General features: G+C 36.3%; 1 long non-coding RNA gene across 2 annotated transcripts in view; it reads left to right on the forward strand.

Annotated features, from left to right (window-relative positions):
* Positions 1-18,160, forward strand: part of LOC147582265 (uncharacterized) — a 276,555-nt gene extending 258,395 nt beyond the window's left edge. For both annotated transcript variants that reach the window (XR_015248904.1, XR_015248905.1), the window contains exon 4: positions 17,343-18,160. This is a non-coding gene — a long non-coding RNA (uncharacterized LOC147582265). The remainder of the gene's footprint in view (positions 1-17,342) is intronic.
* Positions 18,161-24,782: the final 6,622 nt, after the last annotated feature.

Raw genomic sequence — 24,782 nt, forward strand, 5'->3', positions numbered from 1 at the left:
ACTCAAAGAAAACATATTTCTTCTAATTAGTTTTTTAAATCTAAGCCTGTATATTCTTAGCAGGAAAAAATAAATTTAAGTATGTGTATACATTTAAAGCTCAGAGCCCTTAATAACATGCTTACTGTTTAGTAACTTTAAACTCCATCTGTGCCCCAATCATCTTATGTAGGATGTTTTATTTCATCTTCTAATAATTATCTACATTATATAGCTTTACTGAGGTATAATTGATAAAAAAAAATTTCACACATTTAGAGCATGTATCTTGGTGAGTTTGGACATAGGCATATATCTGTGATACCACCACCAAAACCAAGACACTAAATATATCCATCACCTCCAAAGATTTTCTTCTGTTCTTTGTGGTTTTGTTTTTTGTTTGTGTGTTTGTTTTTATTTTTTGTTTGTTTGGTAAGAACACTTAACATGAGATCTATATTCTTAACATATTTTTAAATTCAAGATATGTATTGTTAACTACGGGTACTATGCCCTACAGCAGATTTCTAGGACTTACTCATATTACATAACAGAAATTTTATACCCATTGAAAAAAACAATTCCCCATTTCCCCTTCCCCCCAAGCCCCTATCAATAATGACTGTATTCTCTGCTTCTATGAGTCTGGCTATTTTAAATATTTTGTATAAATGGAATCATGAAATATCTTTCCTTCTGTGACTGGATTATTTCACTTAGCATCATGTCCTCTAGTTTGGTCCATGTTATCACATATGACAGGATTTCCTTTATTAAGACTAAATAATATTCCATGGTGTGTGTGTGTGTGTGTGTGTGTGTGTGTGTGTGTGTGTGTGTATACACCACATTGTCTTTACCCATTTATCTGACAATGGACATTTGGGTTGTTTCTGTACCTTAGTTATTGTGAATCATGCTGCAATGAACATGACAGTGAAGTCATCTCTTTGACATTAATTACTTTAGTTATATACCCAGAAATAGGATTTCTGGATCACATGATAGTTCTTTTTATAACTTTGAGGGACATCTATACTGTTTTCCATACCTGCAGCACCATGCAACATTCCCAATGGCATATAAGGATTCTGATTTCTCTCTATCCTCACCAATACTTATCTTTTGTTTGTTTGTTTTTTATAATAGTCATCCTAATAAATGTGAGATGATATCTCACTGTGCTTTTGATTTAAATTTCCCTGGTGGTTAATTATGTTAAATATCTTTTTTTATGCCTTTGGCCATTTGTGTATCATCTTCAGAAAATTTTTTATTCAGTTCCTTTGCCTGTTTTTATATCAGATTATTTGGCTTCTTTGCTGTTGGTTTGTGGGAGATTCTTGTATGTTTTGGATATTAACCCCTTCTTGGATAAATGGCCTATAAATATTTTTTATCATTCTGTAAGATGACCTTTCATTCTGTTGATTGTTTCCTTTGCTGTGCAGAAACTTTCTAGTTTGACATAGTCTCACTTGCCTATTTTTGGTTTTGTTTCCTGTGCTTTTGGTGTCAAATCCAAGAAATCATTGCCAAGACCAGTGTCAAGAAGTGTTCCCTGACTCAATGTCTCATATGTAAATATAAAGAAACACATCCAGTAAATAATGAAACATTAATTTAACTGATTTTGTTTGAAGAGCCAGCCTATGCATTCTGAAGGTAAGTTGAATAGAGCTGAGAGACACAGGTCAAGATAGTAAAACATTAATTAACAAAGGAAGCAATGATCATATGGCCAGATAGGAATGTTCTGGAACTCAGGGGCTTCAGATTCCATGCTTTTAATTCTGAGACTATACATCCTCTCCTTTCTTCCATTAGGAAGAGTAGGCCCTGATATTCTCAAGCATCTTGAAAATGTTGTTATTGGTATTACATGCATCATGGAATTGACCATATAGGCATTTCTATAATTATTGCTCTTAAAAATCTTTTAAGGCATCTTCTTATATTCATCCATTACCTGTCCTATACATTTAAATTTTTTACTCCTACCTCTGTCTTCTCTTTGCTGCACGTAACTCCAACTCCCACTTTTGAAGCAGATAGAAAATCTGTGAAAGGTGTTCTGTTAGGGAAGGAAATTCTGGTTTCTGTACTTAAAGGTGACTTAAAGACCTGAATGTTAAGCAGTCTGAAAGCATCTCTGATAAGTACTTTAACTGGCTGTTATTTCTCTGTGTTCTTATTTGAAAGCCAGTGTGGCATAGTAGTAGATTTTGGGATTGATATTCTTGGATTTGAAGTGTATCTACCTAGGTGCCCTGAAGCAGGTTTTCTCAATTTTTTCATCTAATAATGATACTCATACATAACTTTACAGTTGTAGTAGAGACCTAAAGTATATAAAACATAACACCTAGTGTCTGGGACATAATAAGTGTAATATAAATATGTAATATACTTATGATTGATATTAACAACAATAATTATAATAAACTGCTTTCATAATTTGTCTCCATAATAATAATAATAATGCTGTTGTCCTTGGTATTATATGTATCATGGAGTTGAGTAGATAAACATTTTCCACAATTATAATTGCTTTTAACAACCTTTTAAGTCATTTTTTTCATATTTAGCCATTACTTTACTTATGAATTTAAAGCTACCTGTCTCTTCACTAATGACTTGATTTGAAGACTTAACATGAAATTAAAAAACTGTAATGCTTATTCCATTCTTGATTTCTGCAGACTAAGCATGTTTAAATTGTCTTTTAAAAAATCAGAAATACTAGATAATGTGCATGATAGAGTTATTGAATTTTAAAACTTGAGAGGACTTTAAACCCAAGGCCGTGTGGGTAATCAGTAGCCCAAGCTGGTCTAAAACCCAGGTCCCCAGATTCCTACCCAGAGCTGAACGATAAAATGCACATGACAGTATAAAGTGGAGAATAAAAATATAAAAATGCCGTTGGGTTGAATAATCAAGAATGTCTCCATCTAGTGGGCACAACATGTAGATTTTGATTTGGGGGCCAGTTTTGGTCTATCAGTCTCAAATTCCCTGAAGTTCATGTTAGAGCAAGATACTGACATATGCCTACTAAGGACGTTACCAACATGGCCTTGCCACAGACGGAGAATTTCAACTTGAAGTTATTGCAACTATTCTCCCCTGTCTCCCAATAATCAGAGGGCTGGTGCAGGCTTCATTGAAGCTCAATTCAAAGTGCCAGTTTCGCAGAACCTAGTTAGTCCTACAACCATGGGAGCCCCTGGAACAAATTATATGTAACTAGGGAGAAATAGGAAATGCATGATTCTGTAACACAAGTTTTGTGTTCCTAGTATTTTCTAATGAAGTTACCATTTTTCACTCTTAGTTACTTTGGTGTGAGATACTGGTTTTCCTTGTCCACTGGTCATGGTCTTTTCTATGTACTAGAACCCTAGGGGCCAGGAATGTTGGGGGTGGGACAGGCTCACAGTCTGGAGGTACAGACAAGACTTCTTACCTGTCCCTGAATAGAAGTAAGACAAGGTGAGACATTCTTTTGGAGTCTGGACAGGAAATTTTTGGAACTATGAGCCACTTGTCTTCCCTTTCTCTAATCTGAAGTATGTATAACTTATAGATATATCATAAATAGGGAACCATCCTAGACACTATGAGGGATATAAAGAAGAATTATTTTTCCTTCAAGTTCAGAAGGCAGCTGAAGAATTTACACATAAGTATTGATATAATTAGCAGCTCAGATGATCAATAATTGTTGAATACAGAAGTGAACATGTCTCCTCTTCCCATTTTGGCCCAGACAAAACAATTCAGGCATAATATATTAGTTAGAAAGATGTTCTTCTGCTAATAACAATATAGAAGCAGCAGTGGCTCAAACCAAAAGGAGTTTATTTTTCTAATAAACCAAGAAGGCTGAAGTAGGCACTATTGGTGTTTTAATAATGTAAGGGCCAACTGCTCTGTGATTCTCCTGTCCTACAGAGACAAAGTGTTAGGGTCTCTATCTTTAAAAGAGATAAATAAAGAACCTGCATGCTTTTCAGAAGGCATTCTTTCTCTGGAATTTGGTTGAGATGAGTCCATTGAAGAATAGTGAAATAAATTACTCATGAGATAATCATGAGTATTCCATATGCTGATGGATGTTTTATTTCAGCTAAATTGCCCTATCTCCTATGTCTAAATCATAGCTGGTACACCTTCAGACATCACATTTGTGCTCAAGGCTATAAAAGGATGAAGGGGGAAACCAAATCTCTGAAAAATAAGGACTTTTCTGTTAGGCCTACTGGCTGAACCTGGATTGTGTAGGAAGGCTCCAAAGAAGGCTTGGAAAACAGAGAGACAGGAATGTCCCAACTGACCTAAGTCAATCATAGCATCTTTTGGGGGCTCAGCACATTGCTGCTATGAATAAATATGGGCATATGTTGTCAAAGAATAAAAGTGGGATGGGTGTTTTTGAGCCAGTGTCTGTATGTGCCACACTCTTGTATGTCCTTCTAGGTCATTTGCTTAAGTAGTGGAGTAGATACTCATAGAATTATAATCAATTGCTTAAGTGTTTTGTTTTTTTTTAATCTACCAATAAATTAATAGCTCTTGGAAGGCAAAATCTATGTCTTGTTTTCACTTATATTGTAGGATTTTACCACATGTCCTAGAATGAAAATGTTGCTTAATGTTCTGTGGAGTTACATTAAATTAAGTGCCTTGAGCAAAACATGTTGAATTACGGGATTCTAGGATTACTGTGTTAGATTGTCATAGTTTAGAGATGTGAGTGACAACATTGGGTTTGGGGTGAGGAAAAGGGGGATAAGAAAGTCTTCACATAAGATGTAGATTTTAAAGGACATCTTAAAAAATGGGTAGAGTTTATGTCTGATTTCACTTTATATAACATCCATGGCACCTACAAAAGTATTTTTCAATAATGAGCTCTCTATATATATTTGTTGAACTGAATTGTATTTGAGTTAGAAGAGAAATCCAGGGAGGGGACCTTTGCAAGTAGAAGTTTATAGGTTGAAAACGCAGACAGGAACTTTCCCCCGCCTACCTCTCCCTTCCTCTTCCCATCTCACCTTAAAGCCTAGAGTCACAACTGTTATCTTATGTTCAACCCATGGGTACTCAGGATTTGGGCCTTAGTGGAACATATTGGTGACTCTTTAGGGTAAAAAAGAGGGCTGTTTTCCACCTGCATATACTCAGAGATCTGGTATGCATCTAATATTAATTTGAGGCATGCAGATGACAGAGCTGGCAAATATAAGAGCAGTTACTTTTGGACAAACTGAGCCAACCATAGTCCTTTGCTGAGAATGCCTGTTATCCAGAGGTTGAATGGATCTCTGGTTTTAAAGTCTTTGAGAAGACTCTCTACACTCAGCATGTGATAGCATGTCAGCCTCTGCTTTATCTCATTGAGGTCATGTCAGCTAAGTTAAATTTACTGAGTTCATTCAGATGGAGCTGTAGACCACATGGACAAATACATTACTAATAGTTACCTATTGATTTGGAATGAAATAGCAAAGAAACTCTTACTGGGCTAGTTTGCATGTATAAACATAGATCCATAGTCATCAAGGTTTTGTGATTCTTTAAAAAAAAATTTTTTAATGTTTATTTTTGAGAGACAGACAGAGAGTGAGTGGGGGAGAGGCAGAGAGAGAGACACAGAATCTGAAGCAGGCTCCAGCCTCTGAGCTGCCAGCACAGAGCCCAACACAGGGCTTAAACCCACAAACTGTGAGATCATGACCTGAGCTGAGGTCAGACACTTAACCGACTGAGCCATCCAGGCACCCCAAGGTTTTGTGATTCTTAAATTAAATGAAAATTCCTTTTGCTAGAACCAGGATGGGGTATGTAGGAAATTAAAGAATATCGAAGCTGTAGGGACACCTGGGTGGCTCAGTTGAGCCACGGGTTGAGCGTCCGATTTCGGCTCTGGTCATGATCTCATAGTTCCGTGAGTTCGAGCCCCACGTTGGGCTCCGTGCTGACAACTTGGAGCCTGGAGCCTGCTTCAAATTCTGTGTCTCCCTCTCTCTCTGCCCCTCCTCCACTCACACTCTGTCTCTCTCAAAAATTAAATAAACATTGGGGCGCCTGGGTGGCTCAGTCAGTTGAGTGACCGACTTCGGCTCAGGTCATGATCTCACAGTTTGTGAGTTTGAGCCCCCGTCAGGCTCTGTGCTGACAGCTCGGAGCCTGGAGCCTGCTTCCTATTCTGGGTCTCCCTCTCTCTCTGCCCCTCCCCTTCTCAGAAATAAACAAAAAAAAAAATTAAAAAAAATTAAATAAACATTAAAAAATTAAAAAAAAAAAGAATATCAAAGCTGCAAAAAAGCTGAGGTTAACATAAGACTATGTCACCTCTAGGCAAGGAATCTTGATCGTTTCCAAGCAAGTAGATACTATAATTGTCAGTCAAGACTCTTGACTCTCAGTCAAGTAGTTCTTAAGTGGGGCCTTACTTATATACTAGAACTTATCATTTAGACATCTGATTCTGTAAAGTATTACTACTCCATTATTCAACATGGTTTTCTAAAAATATGTTCCATGTGCCAAGCACATAAAAAAGTTTCTTTGCCTTTGAAGCAAAGGGTTTTAATAATTATTACATAAATGTGGCCCAACAAAGCAAGTCTATCACTTCCTGTCCAAGCAGAGTCTGCAATAGAGAAGACTTGTAGGAGTTAAAAACTACATCTGACTGTTGATAAGAATGATTGAAATAACTGTGTCTTAAACCAATTGGGAGATTACTTTTTCCTTGGGTAAAAGAAATCAAGAGGGATACAGTCCTGAGTGTGATAGATGTGTGCTATCATCAATGTTCTGGGTCCCTTTTATCTTTCTGCTCCACTGTCCTTAACACATGGCATCCATCCTCAAGATTACAAGATGGCAGCTGGAAGGCTTACCGTTACATCCATGTTGCATGAAGAAATAAGAAGGAATGGGGCGTGAACAAAATTATGTACCTCCCAACTGAGACACCTTAAAGAGCTTTTCTGCAAACCCTACCCAGCAACTCCTCCTTTAATCTCATTGACTATTCTTTTAGATGCAAGAAAACCTGTAAAGGATCCTGTGGTTGGTCACATTGCCACATCCAATAAAATAAAATTTTTACCTCTAAGAAATATGGAGGAAGATGGATATTGGGGGTGTAGTTAGCAGTCTCTGCCACAAGGCATTGTAAGATAAAGAGGGAAAACATAGACTTGGTTGTCAGATTAATGCCAGCATTTATACATGGTGTCTGGTGAGCAACACCTGTAGCTGTTTTGCTTGTTTGTTCGTTGGTTTTTGTTTTTGGTTTGATGTCCTGACAAAATATTGCAAAGATATGTACAATGATAAAAATTAAAGGCATTGACAAAATGTCAGTATCTGAAAAGAATTTCCACTAACTGTAAGGCATATGGTATTAAGGAAAGAAAAAATAAATAACTTCACCAGGTTTGTGAAAATAAGACCTACCTGGAAAAAGACAGGAAGATACTTAATCCTTCCATTCTTTTTTCCTGATGTAGATACCCCTGTTTTGTGATCAATCAGAAAAAGGCACAGACATCACTGTCATGTTCATTTCAAGGCTTGTCTGAAGCCATCAGAGGACATTCCTTGTGGGCTTTACCAAATATCACACAGCTCATCTCTTTCAATCTCTGTACAACTGTCACTGTCTTTGTGAGACTTACTCAAGATGTCCACCACCTTAACACTCCCTATGGTCATTCTTTGTCTTACTTTTTTCCTTGCTAGTCATTATCATCTAATATGCCATATATTTTCGTGATTTATCTTTCTATTTTTGTCTCCTTCTAGTAGAATACAAGCTCTTTGACAATATGGATTTTGGTTCCTTATTATTTTATTCAATGTTATATAATCAGTGCCAAGAAGAGCATGTAGCATATAGTAGGTGCTCAAGAAACATTTAAAACTGAACTATTGAACTTTTCATGTGCTCACTATACCACTTTCCTGCTTTATTTTTTTTTACCATAGCACTTAACACCATCTTACTTAATATATACTTATTTTACCTCTCATCTAATTCTTCCGGTAGAATATAGCCTCCACAAAGGCACGGATATTGTCTGTTTTGTTTACTGCTCTTTTCCCACACCTGTAACAGAGCCTGGCATATTTTAAATGCTCAATATATATTTGTTGATCTCCTGACACTCCTGCCAACTAGGTCTATTCAGAAACAGCAACTCATTGAAGACATCTGGTCAGGAAATGTGGGTGAGAAAAACCATGATGCATTGCATCCTGAGGATATCACCCTTGCATTGGCATGTGGAACAGAAACAGGAAAGACACTGGTGGGAGACTTGCTGGGATTTACAGTTTTCAGTGATTCCGTATGTTTGGAGTATCAAAACCAAAATGGTACCTCAGTAGTACAAAGGCTAAATAACTGTATTACTGATAGAATATTGTAATTTCTCCAGACCTATGTAATCAGTGTGCAGATTGTAGGCATTCAATACATATTTATATGTCTTAACCATACTCCTCTTTTTGAAAATTCTATGTGGACAGGATTTGTATTATATCCTTTGTTCTGAACTATGTACCATACCTGAAATGATGCTTATTGGATATTTAGTAAAGGTCTCACTGGTTCCAGACTTGTTAGAGATCCATGAAGAGCCAAAGGAGAGATTAGAAATCTGAACTGCATTAGACCTTAACCCAATATCAAAAAACAGGAAAGGGAAGGGGACATGTTGACCAATGTCGAATCAAGCAATTTCACCATGAGTTCTCTTTTCAATCTGTTATCACGAGAACAGTCCATCCAGTATGTAATGACCAACCTGAACTGGAGACACCTGGAGAGAATGAGTGGGTGGGTGGGACACAGTATCAGCCACTGTCCATTCTGATACTGACAGACATCAGGATAAGTGGAGAGCTGCCTCAGCCTGGCATACAGTAGATGAAACCCCAAAATCCTCAAATTTGTGGAGTTTAAAATAGGAAAGAATGGCGTTAAATCAGTTCTTCCTTGACTCCTGTTCTGTGAGTCAGAGTGTTGTAGGTGGGTAAAAAAAAGCAAAAAGTCTCAGACTTGGGGTGTCTTAGGCATGTGAATGAAGTCAGTGGGTTCCAGGCAACAGACTATGACCTTGATGTATTCAACCCAAAGACCCTGGCTACTTTGCACAAGATTGTTTATGTCCCCATTTGTTAAGTTCACCTTTCTGATTTCACGCAACTTACTTTTATCACAGCTGTGTCCTTCTTAAGCCAGCATTTCTTTTGAAATGTCCATCTTTCCCAAAGCATGGCTTTCTAAACTCTTAATCATATTTGTTTGTTTTAATTGAACAAATATGTTCTGTGTCTTGGGTACAAGTGATGGCTCCTAATTGGTTACATGTTAGCTTGGCTCACAGTTTCAGATGATGGGGTTTCTTTGGTTCTGGTTGGGTGTGTGGAGGGGGAGATAACTTTAAAGCTTGATTAAAGCAAGTTTCTCTAATGTCAGGGTTCCCTCTGAAGAAAGAGACATAATCTTGGAGGAACAATAGGGGCTTGCTCACATTTAGAAAGTTAGAACAGAAGTTTAAAAAAACAACCCTTGGTCCAATTTTCAACAGGATTGTATAATGTTCAAAAAATGAAAAAAATCACCCCCACTGTAACCACAGGAAGCCAAGCATTAAAGTCAGAAAAAAGAAACCCCCAATCCCATCCCCAGAATGAACTACACCATATTGTTTTCCTTTCGTGCTCGCCGATTTCAGATTTTCATTTTCTGTACATTAAAAAGCAAAGGAGACTTAAAAAAAATATTCGTTAGCGGTTTCTGTCTAAATCTCATCATCTAATTATTTTCACAGTGAACATTTGAAATGGCAGAAGCAATTCTGCCAAGATCCTTCTCTCTCTGGATTCCAGGGGATGTTTCACAATAATTAGAAACCCCAATGGGTCTCTTAAGAACCCTTAAAGGGTTCCATATGCAGACTTCCATATGAAGTGGTACAATGTGTAGTTCTTCATTCTCCACAATAGAGCCTGACAGGTCTTAATGTATATTATTACATTAAATGAGATGCACATTAGTTGGTCAGACTGCTGGGTAGCTGGCCCCAATTCACTGAGAAATACAAACCAACCTGGTAACCCCATTATTTGTTCCACCCCCACTCCATATATATATATATATATATATATATATATATATATATATATATATATATATATATGGTACTATTAATCTATATGCAAATACTCCAGTACTAATTGGCTTCTCAGACCTTGTCCTTGAGTGAAGAGCACTGATTTCACTGATTTTACTGGGATTGTAAGATGAATTAATGTATCTCAGTCAGGAAATATTTGAGCTAAGCTAAGGATCTCTTTTCCATTGAACTGGTAGAGGACTTGTAACTGTTCTTTGAGCAGTGAAATATTGTAGTTACAGAAGGCCCAAGGATCAGGTTATCCTGTATTTAAAATATATTGCTTGACTAGATCATAGCATTCTTTTATCTGTTGCTACCATGGCATTCTCTGCTAAAGTAACAGGAAACCATTATATGTAGAGAATATTAGATATATTGTCAGGTCTGTTTAGTTACCATATTTTGCTAAGCAAGGAACACTGATTATCAACTTTATCATGACTGACAGAAGTTGAATTGGTATACTTTTGTTGACAGTAAAATGCCATTCTTTTCTTAAAGGTTGTACATGGCTCACTACTGGGTGGGTAACAACTCTAATTGGTCTCCTCTTGATGGGTGTTGAGGAGACTTTGATTCCTGATGCTTTGTGCATCCTTTGTAAGGCCATACTGTGTAGCTCCACAGGCTCTCCAGAGAGCAAGGCAACTGGTAGAGAAGAAGAAAAAACATAGTTTATTTCCTTGAGGGTGTTATGTTTTCAGTAGACTAGATGGTTGTGTTCTCACTTTAAAAATCTGTGAGATTTTCTAAAAAACAAAAAAAGTTTATCAGTATTTTTATCTTGACAAGTTATAAATATATCTCCCACCTTCCTCCTTATGAAATGCCTCCTCTCTGCCATTGGTATTTTAGTACAATGAGCAGTGTATACCACCTTCAGTTTTGGAGGATAGGAGAGGTATGAAATATGAAAAAAGAATAGCAAACCACTTCACATTATTGTGTTGCTTTAAAATGTTTCTGATGCATTTAAGATTTTCAGAAGAGAAGAAATGTGGCTGAGCCCAGAATTTGATATATGATTATTGGTTCCTCTCCCTTCTCCCTGCAAATAAGTAGTCAAGTTAGGAATGCTAAGTTTTTGGAGATGGTGTATATCAATATTATTTTGAAATGCTAACATGGCACTCATAATATAAAGAGATCAGGGCTGGACTGATTTCTTGAGAGTCAATTCTTGAGAATATTTAAATTCCCTGTAATGTCTGATGGTAACTGGGTAGAAAATGAGGTATCCAAACAAAAAGACGAATGGACAATTTTGTGTTACTTTTAGGAATTAGAAGATCAAGATTTTATGTGCTGATAAAAGTTTCTTAATAAACACGGTTTCTTGCCAATAACAAGCTAATCCAAAGTGAGAGAGTGTGGGAAATTGCCTCTTCATAGCTCTGGAGGCCATTTGGTTCTTTCACTTAAAACATTATCTGGTGATGTATAAAGGCTAAAATTCCTCCACCAAAAGCCATCAATTAAACAGGCATTAGCAGATCTGTTGCCTTCTCTTGTTTCTGTAGCATGAAAGTTGAGATCCATAACTGAAGATAATTTGAATTAAAAGTAACTAGAAACAAGAGGCAGAGTCAGAAGGAGGAGGTCTAGCGGGCCAGGGGTGGGGAGTCAAAAATCACACTCTATTGATGATTTCATCCAATCAAGAGACAGGACACAGTATTGTAATAGGTCCTCTGGAAGATGGGTATAAGCATTTGGAGTAGAAGAGAACCAACCTTAAATCTCTGTGAGCCCAGAGGCTCCAGCAGAGAGGCTCACAGAAGAAATAGAAAAAGCTAAGGTCTAAGAACATGAGTTATAGGTCTACAAGGTATCCCCCAAAAGAGACATCCATAAACACTCATACACCCCTGAGCATGTATACACACTCCCATGCACACCCCCCCCACTATAACAGATATTTGGGGGAAAAGATCTGACTGCAATTTTGAACTCCAGCTGCTCACATTTAGCATAGAGTTATTTTCAGGGTGGCCAAATCATGTAACCAGTACTGATTCCCACTAAGGTATTTAGAGACCTGGAAATCAATGCTGACAAGATAATCTATTGCTGTGGCCAGGGAGGGAATCCTGTGCCTGGGACAATAAATAGAAGAAAAAATGCCTACATCAAACTCTGAGTTTTCTACATGCCTTTATGATGCTTTGTGAGTGTGGGGAAAGGGAAAAGTGAAAAGAAAAGGTATTTATTTTGTGATAGCCTCATGAGGTCACTGTTGGTTCCAATTTTCAGATAAAAATGTATCACATCACAGAGACATTGCTGTGATTCCCACATACTCATCAATAGGGGACGGGATGGGTGGAGGAATGGCCTTGAGAGAATCTATTTCATCCAAACTCAGAACAACAGCTTATGGTGTAGATGCTGCTTACATGCACATGTGTTAACTCCAGGTGACTCAAGAATGTCAACTGGTACTAATAATTAAATGCTCTGTTACTGGTTTGCAATGGCAGAATTAAGAAAACAGGGAAAGTTCAATAGCAATTTCACATTGAGTTATGATTTTTAAGTTGTATTTTATGTTTTTGTTTTCTCATTTTCTAAGGAATATCTTATTGCATTTTGTAAAGGTCTGAATCAAGGTGAAATTAGTAACTTAAACAAAGCAAAAAAAAAAAAAACATAGGTCCTATTTGTTTTGAGAAGTACTGGACAAACTGAAATGTTATAATACATAGAATAGACTAAGACTTCTACTTTCTTTTTCCACATTTTAATCTCAGATATCTAGCTTCTTTGATAGCTGGATGTTTGTTTGTTTGTTTGTTTATTAAAAATGTTTATTGGGGGGACATGTTTGCAAGCAGGGGACGGGCAGAGAGAGAGAGAGAGAGAGAGGGAGAGAGGGAGAGAGAGATGCCAAGCAAGCTCCACAATGTCAGCACAGAGTCCAGTGCGGGGCTCAAACTCACAAACTGCGAGATCATGACCTGAGCAGAAAGCAAGAGTTGGAGATGCGACCGACTGAGCCACCCAGAGTCCCCAATTGCTGAATGTTTAATACAGCATAACAGAAAGTCTCTTCACTGGATCACTGGTCCTTAAAAGCTGTTCTGTAAAACAAAAATATTCAGGGCCAAATACCTTTGGGAAAGAGTACCTATACTATGCGTACCTTAGAGATCCAAATGCGTGTTAGCATACTAAAGATTCTAAGAGATTTTGCAATAAACAGAAAGTATCAGTTTAACACAGAATTTCTCCAACTTATTTGGTCACAGAGCTCCTTGTGTCCTGTAACACCTTAGCACAAATTAATTCCCTGTGAAACTCAGATTCCATGGAACATAAATTGGAAAATACTTTTGTTTATCCGTGATTGGAGACTTCAGTGAGAGCTGAAAAGAAAAGGAATCAGGTAGCAGTACATAGTGGAGACGGGAAGAAACACAGTGCACATACTGTTTAATCCCAGCTCAAGCAATGTGTTGATTCCATTTGAACTGGTATTCTGATGTGAAACTCTTGACTTCTTCCTGTCTTTCATCCTCCCACCTGCCTTTTCTAAACACTCCTAACCTCTCAGCAGGCTCTTTCTTCAGATACTTATAGAAAGATTTCTGCTCCCCTTGAGTTTTCACAATTGAGCCAGAAATTATGTGAAATTTAGGGTTTTGTTGGTTTCCTGACTTTTTGACATCTGGTCCTTTCTATGTATTTCCAGGCATTTTAGTCAAACCCCACTGATTTGGACTAACAAGGGAAAAGGTCAATCTAATTTGGTAAGAAGTCTGCTTTATAGGATATTTTAAAAGTGAGGCAGTTTTAGTTTTATTATTTGCAAAAGCCCATGGTGCCAGAAACTATGATTGTGGACGTGTACAGAGTTCCTATTTTATATACAGACATGAATGATTTGCATTAATTGAACTTAAAATAAGGTTTTATGGTAAGTTTAAATGTTCTTTCCCTTTCCCCGATTTATCGTGATTATGAAGCCACTTTAATTTGCTGAAGACATTTTACTTCTAGATAAAGATATTATTTATTTCAAGTCCTGTCTCAAACACAACAGTTCAAATCAGCAGACCTCAAAGAATAATGCTTGTTTGCATTTGGTTTCCATCGTTACTAGTAAGTGCAAGATATATAATATTGATGAAAGCAAAGAAGTCAGAGCCACCGTGTTTTTTCTTTCCAAATATTTACTCTGAAAATGAATCTTATTTTTTGATGCAAAAGATAAAGTACCTTACACTGTCTCTTCTCATATCTATCACTCTATTTTATTTTTCTCATAGTTATAATCGCTGTTTGAAATTACAATGCTTCTTGATTTGTTTCCTTACATACTTTCTGCCACTCCACACTGGCATGTTAACTCATAGAAAGAGGAAAGAAAGATCCAATCCCTATGGAATAACCTGGGAAAGAGTCTATGCAAAATTAGCAAGTTCAAAATAGGGTCCCCAAACAGAGGAACTAATTAAAGGTGGTTTAGAGAATAAAAACCTTGTTGGTTCTCCTTATTTCCACCACCACCCTCACACAACTGGCTGCCTGGCAGACAAAACAGGAAAAAAACAAAAACAGCAAGAGTGCTCTCCTTCGACAGTATTCGACTTACCTCTTGAGAAAGGCTAAGGCTTTTGAAGCTTCTGTCATTTCTAGTGTAATGGCCATCTCCCTCTACTTGCAGACTTTGAAGTAAAGCCTTCCAGTTGGCAATTTTACACCAGACATAGAGCTCCCAATGAGCTCATTAAGAAGACCTGTAAGAACATTGCTGTAACCACCTACAAAATCAACAGTGTCCTTCATGCACAAATATAATAGAAAACAAAGATTTTACCAGCAGTATGACAAAATAAATAGCACTCATGATGTAAAATAATAAAAAATAAATAAATAAAGAGAAATAACAAATGAATAGATAGATAAATAGATAAATAGATAATTAAATAAATAAATAAATACATAAATAAATAAATAAATAAATAAATAAATAAATAAATAAATAAATAAAAGTCAAGATCAACTAAACCTAAAACAAATATATAATTCATGGAACATAACTAAACTTAAAAAAAAAGTCACAAAGATTAGATCAGAAAGATTGTTGCCTCTATAAAACAAGAATAGTCCGTGGTAACAAAAGGGAAAAATGAAAAACTATGACGAAGAAACACATTATAGTGTCTGGTGTAATGTTAGTTTAAAAACTGTGTTTCCAAGGATATTTATTTGATGTCAGGAATAAAGTATTATAAGGAATATTAGGTAAGAAAAACAGGTCATAAAACAGGAAACAAGACTTACATAACTGTTAAAAATAATACAAGCAAAAGATACAAGCCAAAAAACATAGACTGAAAGGAAGCCAAATTGTTTTAGGTGGTTATTTCTTGGTAGTGGTTGCATTTCTAATGTTGGTACAGTGAACATGTGTTATTATTGTAATCAGATAAATTCAATATACATTTACAATTCTTAGCATGTGCTATACATGAAATGTCCATTAACCTCATACTATTTACTTTTCTTTTTTTCCCTACTATTTACTTTTCAATGCATTAGTGGAGAGAATTACTAGAACAATATCATGTCAAATAAACTGAGATTTATTTCTTATGCATTAAAAATACTATGAAGGATCTCTTGGAAATTAAAAATAGTTTGTTTCAATTTAAAGTTCAATAGAAGGGCTAGGAGCAAAAATTGATAGCCTTTACCAGAATGGAGTTAAAAAAAAAAAGATAAATATTACAGAATAGATAAGCTGTATAGAGTACTAACAAAATTGACACTTAATAAAATTCTAGAAAGGGCAAACAATTGGAGAGGAATTTAAATAAATAAACAATAGAAAATAATTTACCGGAGATGTGGAAAGATAAGATTTGTCATTCAAAGGAACATCCAAATGACCTCAAGGTAAAACACACACACACACACACACACACACACACACACACACACACACATTCTTTCATTATTTTTCCAATATTTCAGAACACAAAAGATAAAGAGAAGACCCTTAAAAGGTAAAATCACATAACACATAACTTTAGAGGATGAAAATCAAGTTTGTACCAGAATTCTTATCACCAAAAATGGATGCTTGAAGGCAGTTGAAGAACATTTTCCAAGCTCTTAAAATAGATTAGTTTGAATCTAGAATTCTATACATAACTAAGTTGTCAGAATATGTGAGAAAAAAAAACCTACAGAAATTTTCCTATGCACCATTCTTAGGAAGTTTCTAGATAATATACTCAAGAAAATAAGGTTTAAAAAACCAAGAGAGAAAAAGAAAACCAAAGTTACAAGATACATTGGAATTAGCTGAGAAGTACAAAGAAAATAAATCCCACCATGATACCTGGCCTAGTACAGGATGGACCAGGTAGAAAAAAAAATTTTTTTCAAGAAAAAAAGAATAGATTATTTTCAACTGATAGATGGAATAAGCAAGATTTTTTATGTGGCAAAAGTAGTCATATATTTTTCTCAGCAAGAATAAAAGAAAGATAATTATCAGTGTCTTATTTTTAAAAGTATATAACCATCACGGTAAAAATATACAGCCAATAAAATGTGTCATTTTTTTTTAAAAAAATTTCATGGAATGCAAGAAACCTATCATGATTTCATTTATGGTTTCTGGTTTCCTGTTTGGCTGAAAAAAAGAATTCCCTACCCTGAGGTTATATCAATATTCTTCTAAATGATTTAGTTTAAAAATTAATTTAAAATTTAGTTTAAAAATTATGGTTTTATGGGGTGTGTGGGTGGCTTGGCCAATTAAGCATCTGACTTGGTTTCCACAGGATTTCGTGAGTTCGAGCCTCACATCAGGCTCTGCGCTGGCAGCGTGGAGCTTGCTTGAGATTCTCTCTCTCTCTCCCCCTCTCCTCTCTGCTCCTCCCCCACTCGTGCTCTGTCTCTATCAAATAAATAAGTAAATAAGTAAATAAATAAATAAATAAATAAATAAATAAATAAATAAATAAATAAACTTTTAAAAATTATGTTTTATGTCCTTTACATTTAGATTGCTAATCCATGTAAAATGTTTTGTTACATGGAGTGTAATAGGGTTTTAACTTTGTGTCAGTGTCATTTTTTAAACACATCATTCTTTCTTTACTGAATTGAAATGCCACCTTTATTATTTCATTCCAGATATTTTACGAAATGGTTTATGCTATAGGCCAAAGAAAGCTGAAAAAAGGTAAGAGACTTGTCTTTTTCTTGGAGAAGAAATAGATATTTGGTAAATTGAAACAACAAAAAGGCATAATACAACACATGTAGGTGTCATGATCTAAGACATGAGAATAAAAATAGAATGTATGATTTTTTAAGCCAGAGAAGACAATTTTAATTATCCCAGGAATGCAGGAAAGAAGACAAAAAGGGGGAAAAGAAAATACAGAAATTTGGAAATATGAAATAATGTGGAAAAAATAATGACCAAGAGAACAGAATGTGCACTAATTGAAAATTGGTTAATCTCACTAAATGAAAGACAGAACCATTCAGACTAGATTATAATAACACACATACACATACACGCTCACACATACAGCAGTTTTGTAAAAGAGAATGGACTTGACATCTTGAGATAGGGATTTTGTAGTTTACTAAATGAAGATCTACATTCATTAAGAATGCAGGAAAAGTTTTTGATATAATCTAACATCCATTCCTGATGAAACAAACAAATCAACAAACTTCCCAGCAAACAAGTGATAGAACTTCTTCAACCTACTAAAGGCCTCTGAGAAAAACCCACAGCTAACATCATTCTTTTTTTTTTCAACATATGAAATTTATTGTCAAAATGGTTTCCATACAACACCCAGTGTTCATCCCAAAAGGTGCCCTCCTCAATACCCATCACCCACCCTCCCCACCCTCCCACCCCCCATCAACCCTCAGTTTGTTCTCAGTTTTTGAGAGTTTCTCATGCTTTGGCTCTCTCCCACTCTAACCTCTTTTTTTTTCCCTTCCCCTCCCCCATGGGTTTCTGTCAAGTTTCTCAGGATCCACATAAGAGTGAAAACATATGGTATCTGTCTTTCTCTGTATGGCTTATTTCACTTAGCATCACACTCTCCAGTTCCATCCACGTTGCTACAAAGGGCCATATTTTGTTCTTTCTCATTGCCATGTAGTACTCCATTGTGTATATAAACCACAATTTCTTTATCCATTCATCAGTTGATGGACATTTAGGCTCTTTCCATAATTTGGCTATTGCTAACATCATTCTTAATGGGGAAAGGCTCAGTGCTATTTTGATAGTATCAAGAACAGGACAAGAATGTCTATTTTCTTTCTTGCTATTCAACTGGAGGGAGGTTCTAGCCAGCTGAACAAAGAAAAAGGAAAGCATCCAGATTAGGAAGGAAGAAGTAAAATCATTTTTATTCATAGACAACATGATCATTTTTATAGAAAATCCGTTGGAATTTACAAAAAGCTACCACAATAAGTGAATTCAACGAAGTTGTAAGACACAAGACCAATATACAAATATCAATTGTACTTCTATATATTAGCAATGGATAAAAAATTGAAGTTAAAAATAATGCCATTTACAAGCATGTGAAACATGAAATACTTAGAGATAAATCTCACAAAACATGGGGCACCTGGGTGGCTCAGTCGGTTAAGTGTCAGACTCTTGATTTCAGCTCAGGTCATGATCTCAAGGTTCATGGGCTCTGCACTGATGGTGTAGAGCCTGCTTGGGATTTTCTCTTTCTCCCTCTCTCTGCCCCTTCCCTACTTGCATGCACGAGTTCTCTCTCTCTCAGAAGAAATAAATAAATAAGTATTTAGAAACAAACAAACAAAAAAAGGGGTGCCTGGGTGGCTCAGTCAGTTAAGCATCTGGCTCTTGATTTCAGCTCAGGTTATATATGATCTCTTAGTTCATGAGACTGAGCCCCACATTGGGCTCTGTGCTGTCAGTGTGGAACCTTGCTGGAGATTCTCTCTCTCCCTCTCTCTCTGCCTTTTCCCTGCTTCTGTACGTTCTCTCTCTCTCAAAATAAATAAATAAGCTTAAATTTTTTTTTTTAAGATGCTCTGTACACTAAAACCTATAAGAACACTGCTAACTGAAATTAGGACCTAAATAAAAGGTGTGATATACTGTGTTGATGGGTCAGAAGATACACATTTGTTAAAATGTCAGTCTTCCCAAAATTAATCTACAATTTCAAAACAAACACAGTCAAAATCTCAGTGAACATTTCTGTAAAACTGGCAAGGTAATTCTGAAATTCACATAAATTCAAAGTAGTGAACACCTTTGAAAAAGAACCTAAGTTGGAGGAATAATACCATCTGATTTCAAGACTTATTAAAAATTACTTTAGGGCTGCATGAGTGCCTCAGTCAGTTAAACGTCCAACTTCAGCTCAGGTCATGATCTCACGGTTGGTTCCTGAGTTTAAGCCCCACATGGGGCTCTGTGCTAACAGCTCAGTGCCTGGAGCCTGCTTTGGATTCTGTGTCTCCATCTCTCTCATCCCTTTCCCCGCTCTCTCTCTCTCTCTCAAAAATAAACAAACATTAAAAAAAATGTTTTTAATTACTTTAATCAAAGTGCTGTGGTATTGGCCTAAAGATAAACAAATATATCAATTGACCAGAATAGAGAGTCCAGAAATAGAATCACATCATTTATTAGCAACTTTTTTCCCCATAAAAGTGCAAATGCAATTCAGTTTTAAAAGGATAGTCTCTCTTTCTCTCTTATTCTTAAAAAATGATACTGGATTCATTGGATATCCATATACAAAAACAAAATGAACTTCAATTTATATTTTTTACAATTAACAATCAACTCAAAATGGATTTTAGATTTATATGTAAAATCTAAGACTATAAAACTTCTAGAAGAACACAGAAAAGAAAATCTGTATAGCCTTGGGTTAGACAATGAGTTCTTAAATACAAGAATAAAAGCATAGTCTATACATGAAAAATATGATAAGTTACACTTCAAAATTAAAAATCTCTGCTTTTTGCAAATCACAGAATGAAAAGATAAACCAGTTTAGAAGAAAATATTTGCCAGTCACAGAGCTGGTAAAAATTTGTATCCAGAATATATGTATTAAAATTCTCGTAGGAAGAAAACAAGAACTCAATTTTGAGAATTGAGAACTAATTTTGAAAATTAGCAGAGGATTTGAACAAATGAGATACATGAATACACCACTTGCAAATGAAAGGATCATTAACATCATTAATCATTAGAGAAATGCTAATTAAATCACAGTGAGATACTTTTACCTGCCTATTGGGATAATTAAAAGTAAAAAGAATATATCAAGTTTTGACTAGAATATACAGAAATAGAAAGTGTATCAAGTGTTGGCTAGAAGATACAGCAACTGAAACTCCCCTACACTACTGATAAGAATGTGTAATGGCACAACCATGGGTAAACAGTTTGGCATTTCCTAAAATGTTAGCTAGACACCTGCTATATTCCATTTGTATGTGTGGACCTGTGAGAACTGAAAAACTATGACCATAGAAAGAATTGTATATGGATATTCATAGCAACTTCTACTTTAATAGCCCACATCTGTAAACAACACAGATGGCCATCAATAGATTAATGGATAATCAAATTTCAATGTGTCATATAATGAATTACTACACACCAATATAATGAACTATTAACTACATGCGATGTAGATGAATTTTAACATAATTATGCTTTGTGAGGCGCGTGGGTGGCTCAGTTGGTTAAGTGTCTGGCTTCAGCTCAGATCCTGATCTCAGGGTTCCTGAGTTCAAGCCCCGCATTGGGCTCTCTGCTGTCAGCACTGAGCCCACTTAAGATCCTCTGCGCCCCCCCCCGCCCCTCCCTCATTGGTGCTCTCTCTCTCTATCTCTCAAAAATAAAATAAACATTAAAAAAATAATTATGCTTTGTGAAAAGTCAGATTAAAAATAAAAGTATTACAGTGTGGTTCTATGGTTCCAAAATTTAGAAAATACAAACTATAATTACAGAATTTATATCAGTTGCTTCCTGGGAATGGGGGCAAGGGCTGGGTGAATATGTTACTTATAATGAGAAAGGGAAATTTGGAAGATAAAGGAAATGAGTGCATAATTAAAACAAAAGTTACCGTCTTTGAAAGAACCATAATAAAGCAAATAAACTAAGGAGCATAATTAGCTCAATTCTCTACACCTGAAGACCAAAAATAACAGATTAAGACAAATAGAAATTTGCTGCTGCTAATGAGTAGTAAATAGGCACTACAGTTTTCACCACTTCTACTTCTAAACTTCATTCAAGCATCAATGCCAGAAACTTGACCTTCTAGCCACCATTTCCTGTCAATGCCAAGGATAGAGGCTTCCCTCACCTCTTTCTCCTCACATTACTAGCTCCTGTGTCAAAATATGACATGAGTGACAGATTGGTGAATCCCACATCATGACCCTGTGCTCTAACTATGAGGGAGGCTAGGAAAGGGAGTGTGTAGCATTTTTACTACTCAAATTAGGGTTGGTCACTGCACTTCACCAAGACTGATAATTCAGGAAAGAATTGCCTGGATGTAGTAGGCATTCAAAAGCTGGATGGCCAACATGAATGCCAAAAATATGGTTTTGCCAATTTATAGGTTATTTGATTTGTTTTATTGGGCATGTCTCTGGGATTATTTTTATATGCTCTAAATCCATTAACATAGTGGAGTATATATTGATGTTGATTGATCTGAATTATTTTTCTCCTGAGACATGATGTGCCTATCCTAAGATTAAGATATTTATAAATTTCACAAAAGCTTTCCCAAGTATATACTTGAATATTTTCTTTCTGTTCCATTTGTCCTGTACCTTTCCTCGGGGACACCAATTGTGAATATATTGGCACTTCTGCTTATGTATTCCACATCTATCATCTTTGCATAAATCCTCTAATCTCTGAAAAGTTTTGCTCAGGGTTCTCAAACCTGCCTTCCTTATATCATTTTTTTGTCGTATCTGTGTGTTTGTTTTTCTTTTCTTTTTTTTTCAGCTTCCCTCTGATGGTTTTTCTTTTTTCCCCTTACAATTCTTCCCTGTCCTCTACCAGTGTGGCGATTCTAATGTTTTGTCCATTCATCCCCACTAACTCTGCATTGGGCTCTTTCCTCATACAGGATGTATTTCCTTTAAATTTGTTAATCTTGTGGGCAATGTTTGGTAAAACTTTCTGCTGCTTTACAGCATACTTTTTCTCATGTGGTTCTTCAACTGCCTTCCATTTGTCTTGTTGAATTTCTCATTTAAAAAAAGTTCCATATATTGGATGTTGTTTTATTATTTTAAAACAATACCATAATACTAATACCATAAAATCTACTAATACCATAAAAACTAGCAGTACATTTCTTTTTATTATTATTATTGTCTTTGAATGGAGGAAATTCTTCCTGGACAAGACATTTCTGAACAGATTTTGTGGACAAGTGATGAGTGGGGGAAGCTGCGGTTGGAAGAAACTTGAGTAGCAAGCAAGCAGGGAACTTGAAAGTCTGTCTATAGAAACTTACTCATCAACACTGCTCTGTAGGTAAAATCAAGAGCCAGGAGAAAGAAAAGCTGTCCTGCTTACAGTCAAACTACATGATGCTAAACGATGCAGGTGTGTGAGAGCGTGAGCGTGTGTGTGTATGGGTGTTTGGGGGTGGGGAGTGTGGAAGGAGATGATGTCATTCTATTGTAAATCTCAGGGCTATGTGATTTCTATTCTTTCTCTACTTCAGAAATCGTACTTACTTGTTCTTCTGCTCTAGTTTGCCTGCTGTTCCATGCAGTCAGACTGGAAGCAGAGAGGCTCCTGCTGTGTGTACACACTTCATTTTAATCATCCAAATACAGAGTCATGGTGCTTATCTGGCTCTGACCCCACATCTTTAAAAACAGATCCTTTTCTTGGGGTCCTCTCTGACCATCGTTCCCATTTCATTTCTCACAACAGGCCTCTTCATATAGTGTGGTTCCAAGTTATAGATGTTCCAGAGACTTGTCAAAGATAACATGCCCTTTTCAGTTTTGTGCTCTCCTTGTTGGTGTTAGTTCATTCTCCAGAGGAAAAAAAAAAAGAGCAAGTCATTTTTCACTTTTCAATCTAAAAACTGAAAATGTCTAAGAAATCTTCTGACTGATGATGCCAAGCTCTGTGGCTAGGAACAGCTGAGTGCCCTCATGTATGGTGGGTAGTCCACTTAAAAGCAATGCAAATTTTAATGCCCTGGCTCAAGGTCATGTGTTCCAATTACTAAGAAATATTAAATGGAGGTAAATGTTATACTAAAGAGCTCCTTGTCCCTCACTCAATGCAATTATCATTCATGTATCTTTTATCTAAGAACCGCATTTGTAAGTGGAATACACATTATGAAAATATATTCACTTGAAAATGTTAGTTTACTTATGTTTCCTTTGCAGATGATAGCCCAAGTCAGAAGATGGACTTGAGCAGCATTTTGAGACCCTGATCTTTTCTTTTGCTTAGGCATATTTATTATTCTGGTATAATTTCTATTGGTTATTTAGAGTAGACATGATCACTATGCTCCCTAATTATTCTGGAGCATGTGACTTTGCTATGGACAATTGTTCTACATTCATTGATTAAGGACTGACTAGGGGCTCTGTTTGAGGGATATGGTGATTAAATAAGCTCAGACTTTCCCGTTAAAAAGGTCCCATAATGAAGACAGCTTGATTAGACACATAGCTAAAACACAAAGCAGGGCTCGAATCAGTAACCCACTGTATTATGACGTGGTTTAAATAAGAATACTACATGACACCTGCTAAATAGTCAATAAATATGAACTACTTTATTGCCCTTGTTCCTTTTATCATCTTCATTGGTACTATCACTACAAAGAGATAATGACAAAATTCTAGGAAGGAAAGAAGTGGAAGAATTTTGTTGTTGTTGTTCCTAGATGGATTCCATGGATATTGACAAGGACTACAGTTGTGGTCATTGGATAAAGGATAATCTATGTGACAGAACAGAAGTGGACTTAAAGACAAAAGAAAAAGAGAAGGAGGGCTGGGGTTTTTTAAATTTTTTACATTTATTTATTTATTTTGAGGCAGAGGGAGAGACAGAGTGCATGTGAGCAGTGGAGGGGCACAGAGAGAGGGAGGGAGAAAGAGAATCCCAAGGAGGCTCCATGCTGTCAGCGCGGAGCTCAATGCAGAGCTCAAACTCACCAACTGTGAGATCATGACCTGAGCCCAGATTGAGAGTTGGACACTTAACTGACTGAGCCACCCAGGTGCCCTGAAGCAGGGCTGTTTTTGATGCTGCTGTCTTGGGGCGCATTGTGACGGAACCTGCTTCACTATTGCAATGGTCCCATGCATTGACCTTTTGGTTCTATTTCACTCTCTTTAATTAGCTCACTTCAACTTGGCGTGTTTTCTTTAGCAGAGCATTTGGCATCAGCCTGGTCCTGGTATAACAATTTTGAGAGGATGAGAGACGTGGATGGAAATAACCCATCTAAAGTTATGATGACCTTCTCCCATAATGTATTGTAATGTGGTGGTAATGATAGATGCACTAGCTTC

The sequence above is a fragment of the Puma concolor genome, chromosome A3, assembly GCF_028749965.1.
Source record: "Puma concolor isolate L17-30 chromosome A3, mPumCon1.1.hap2, whole genome shotgun sequence".
Classification (NCBI taxonomy): domain Eukaryota; kingdom Metazoa; phylum Chordata; class Mammalia; order Carnivora; family Felidae; genus Puma; species Puma concolor.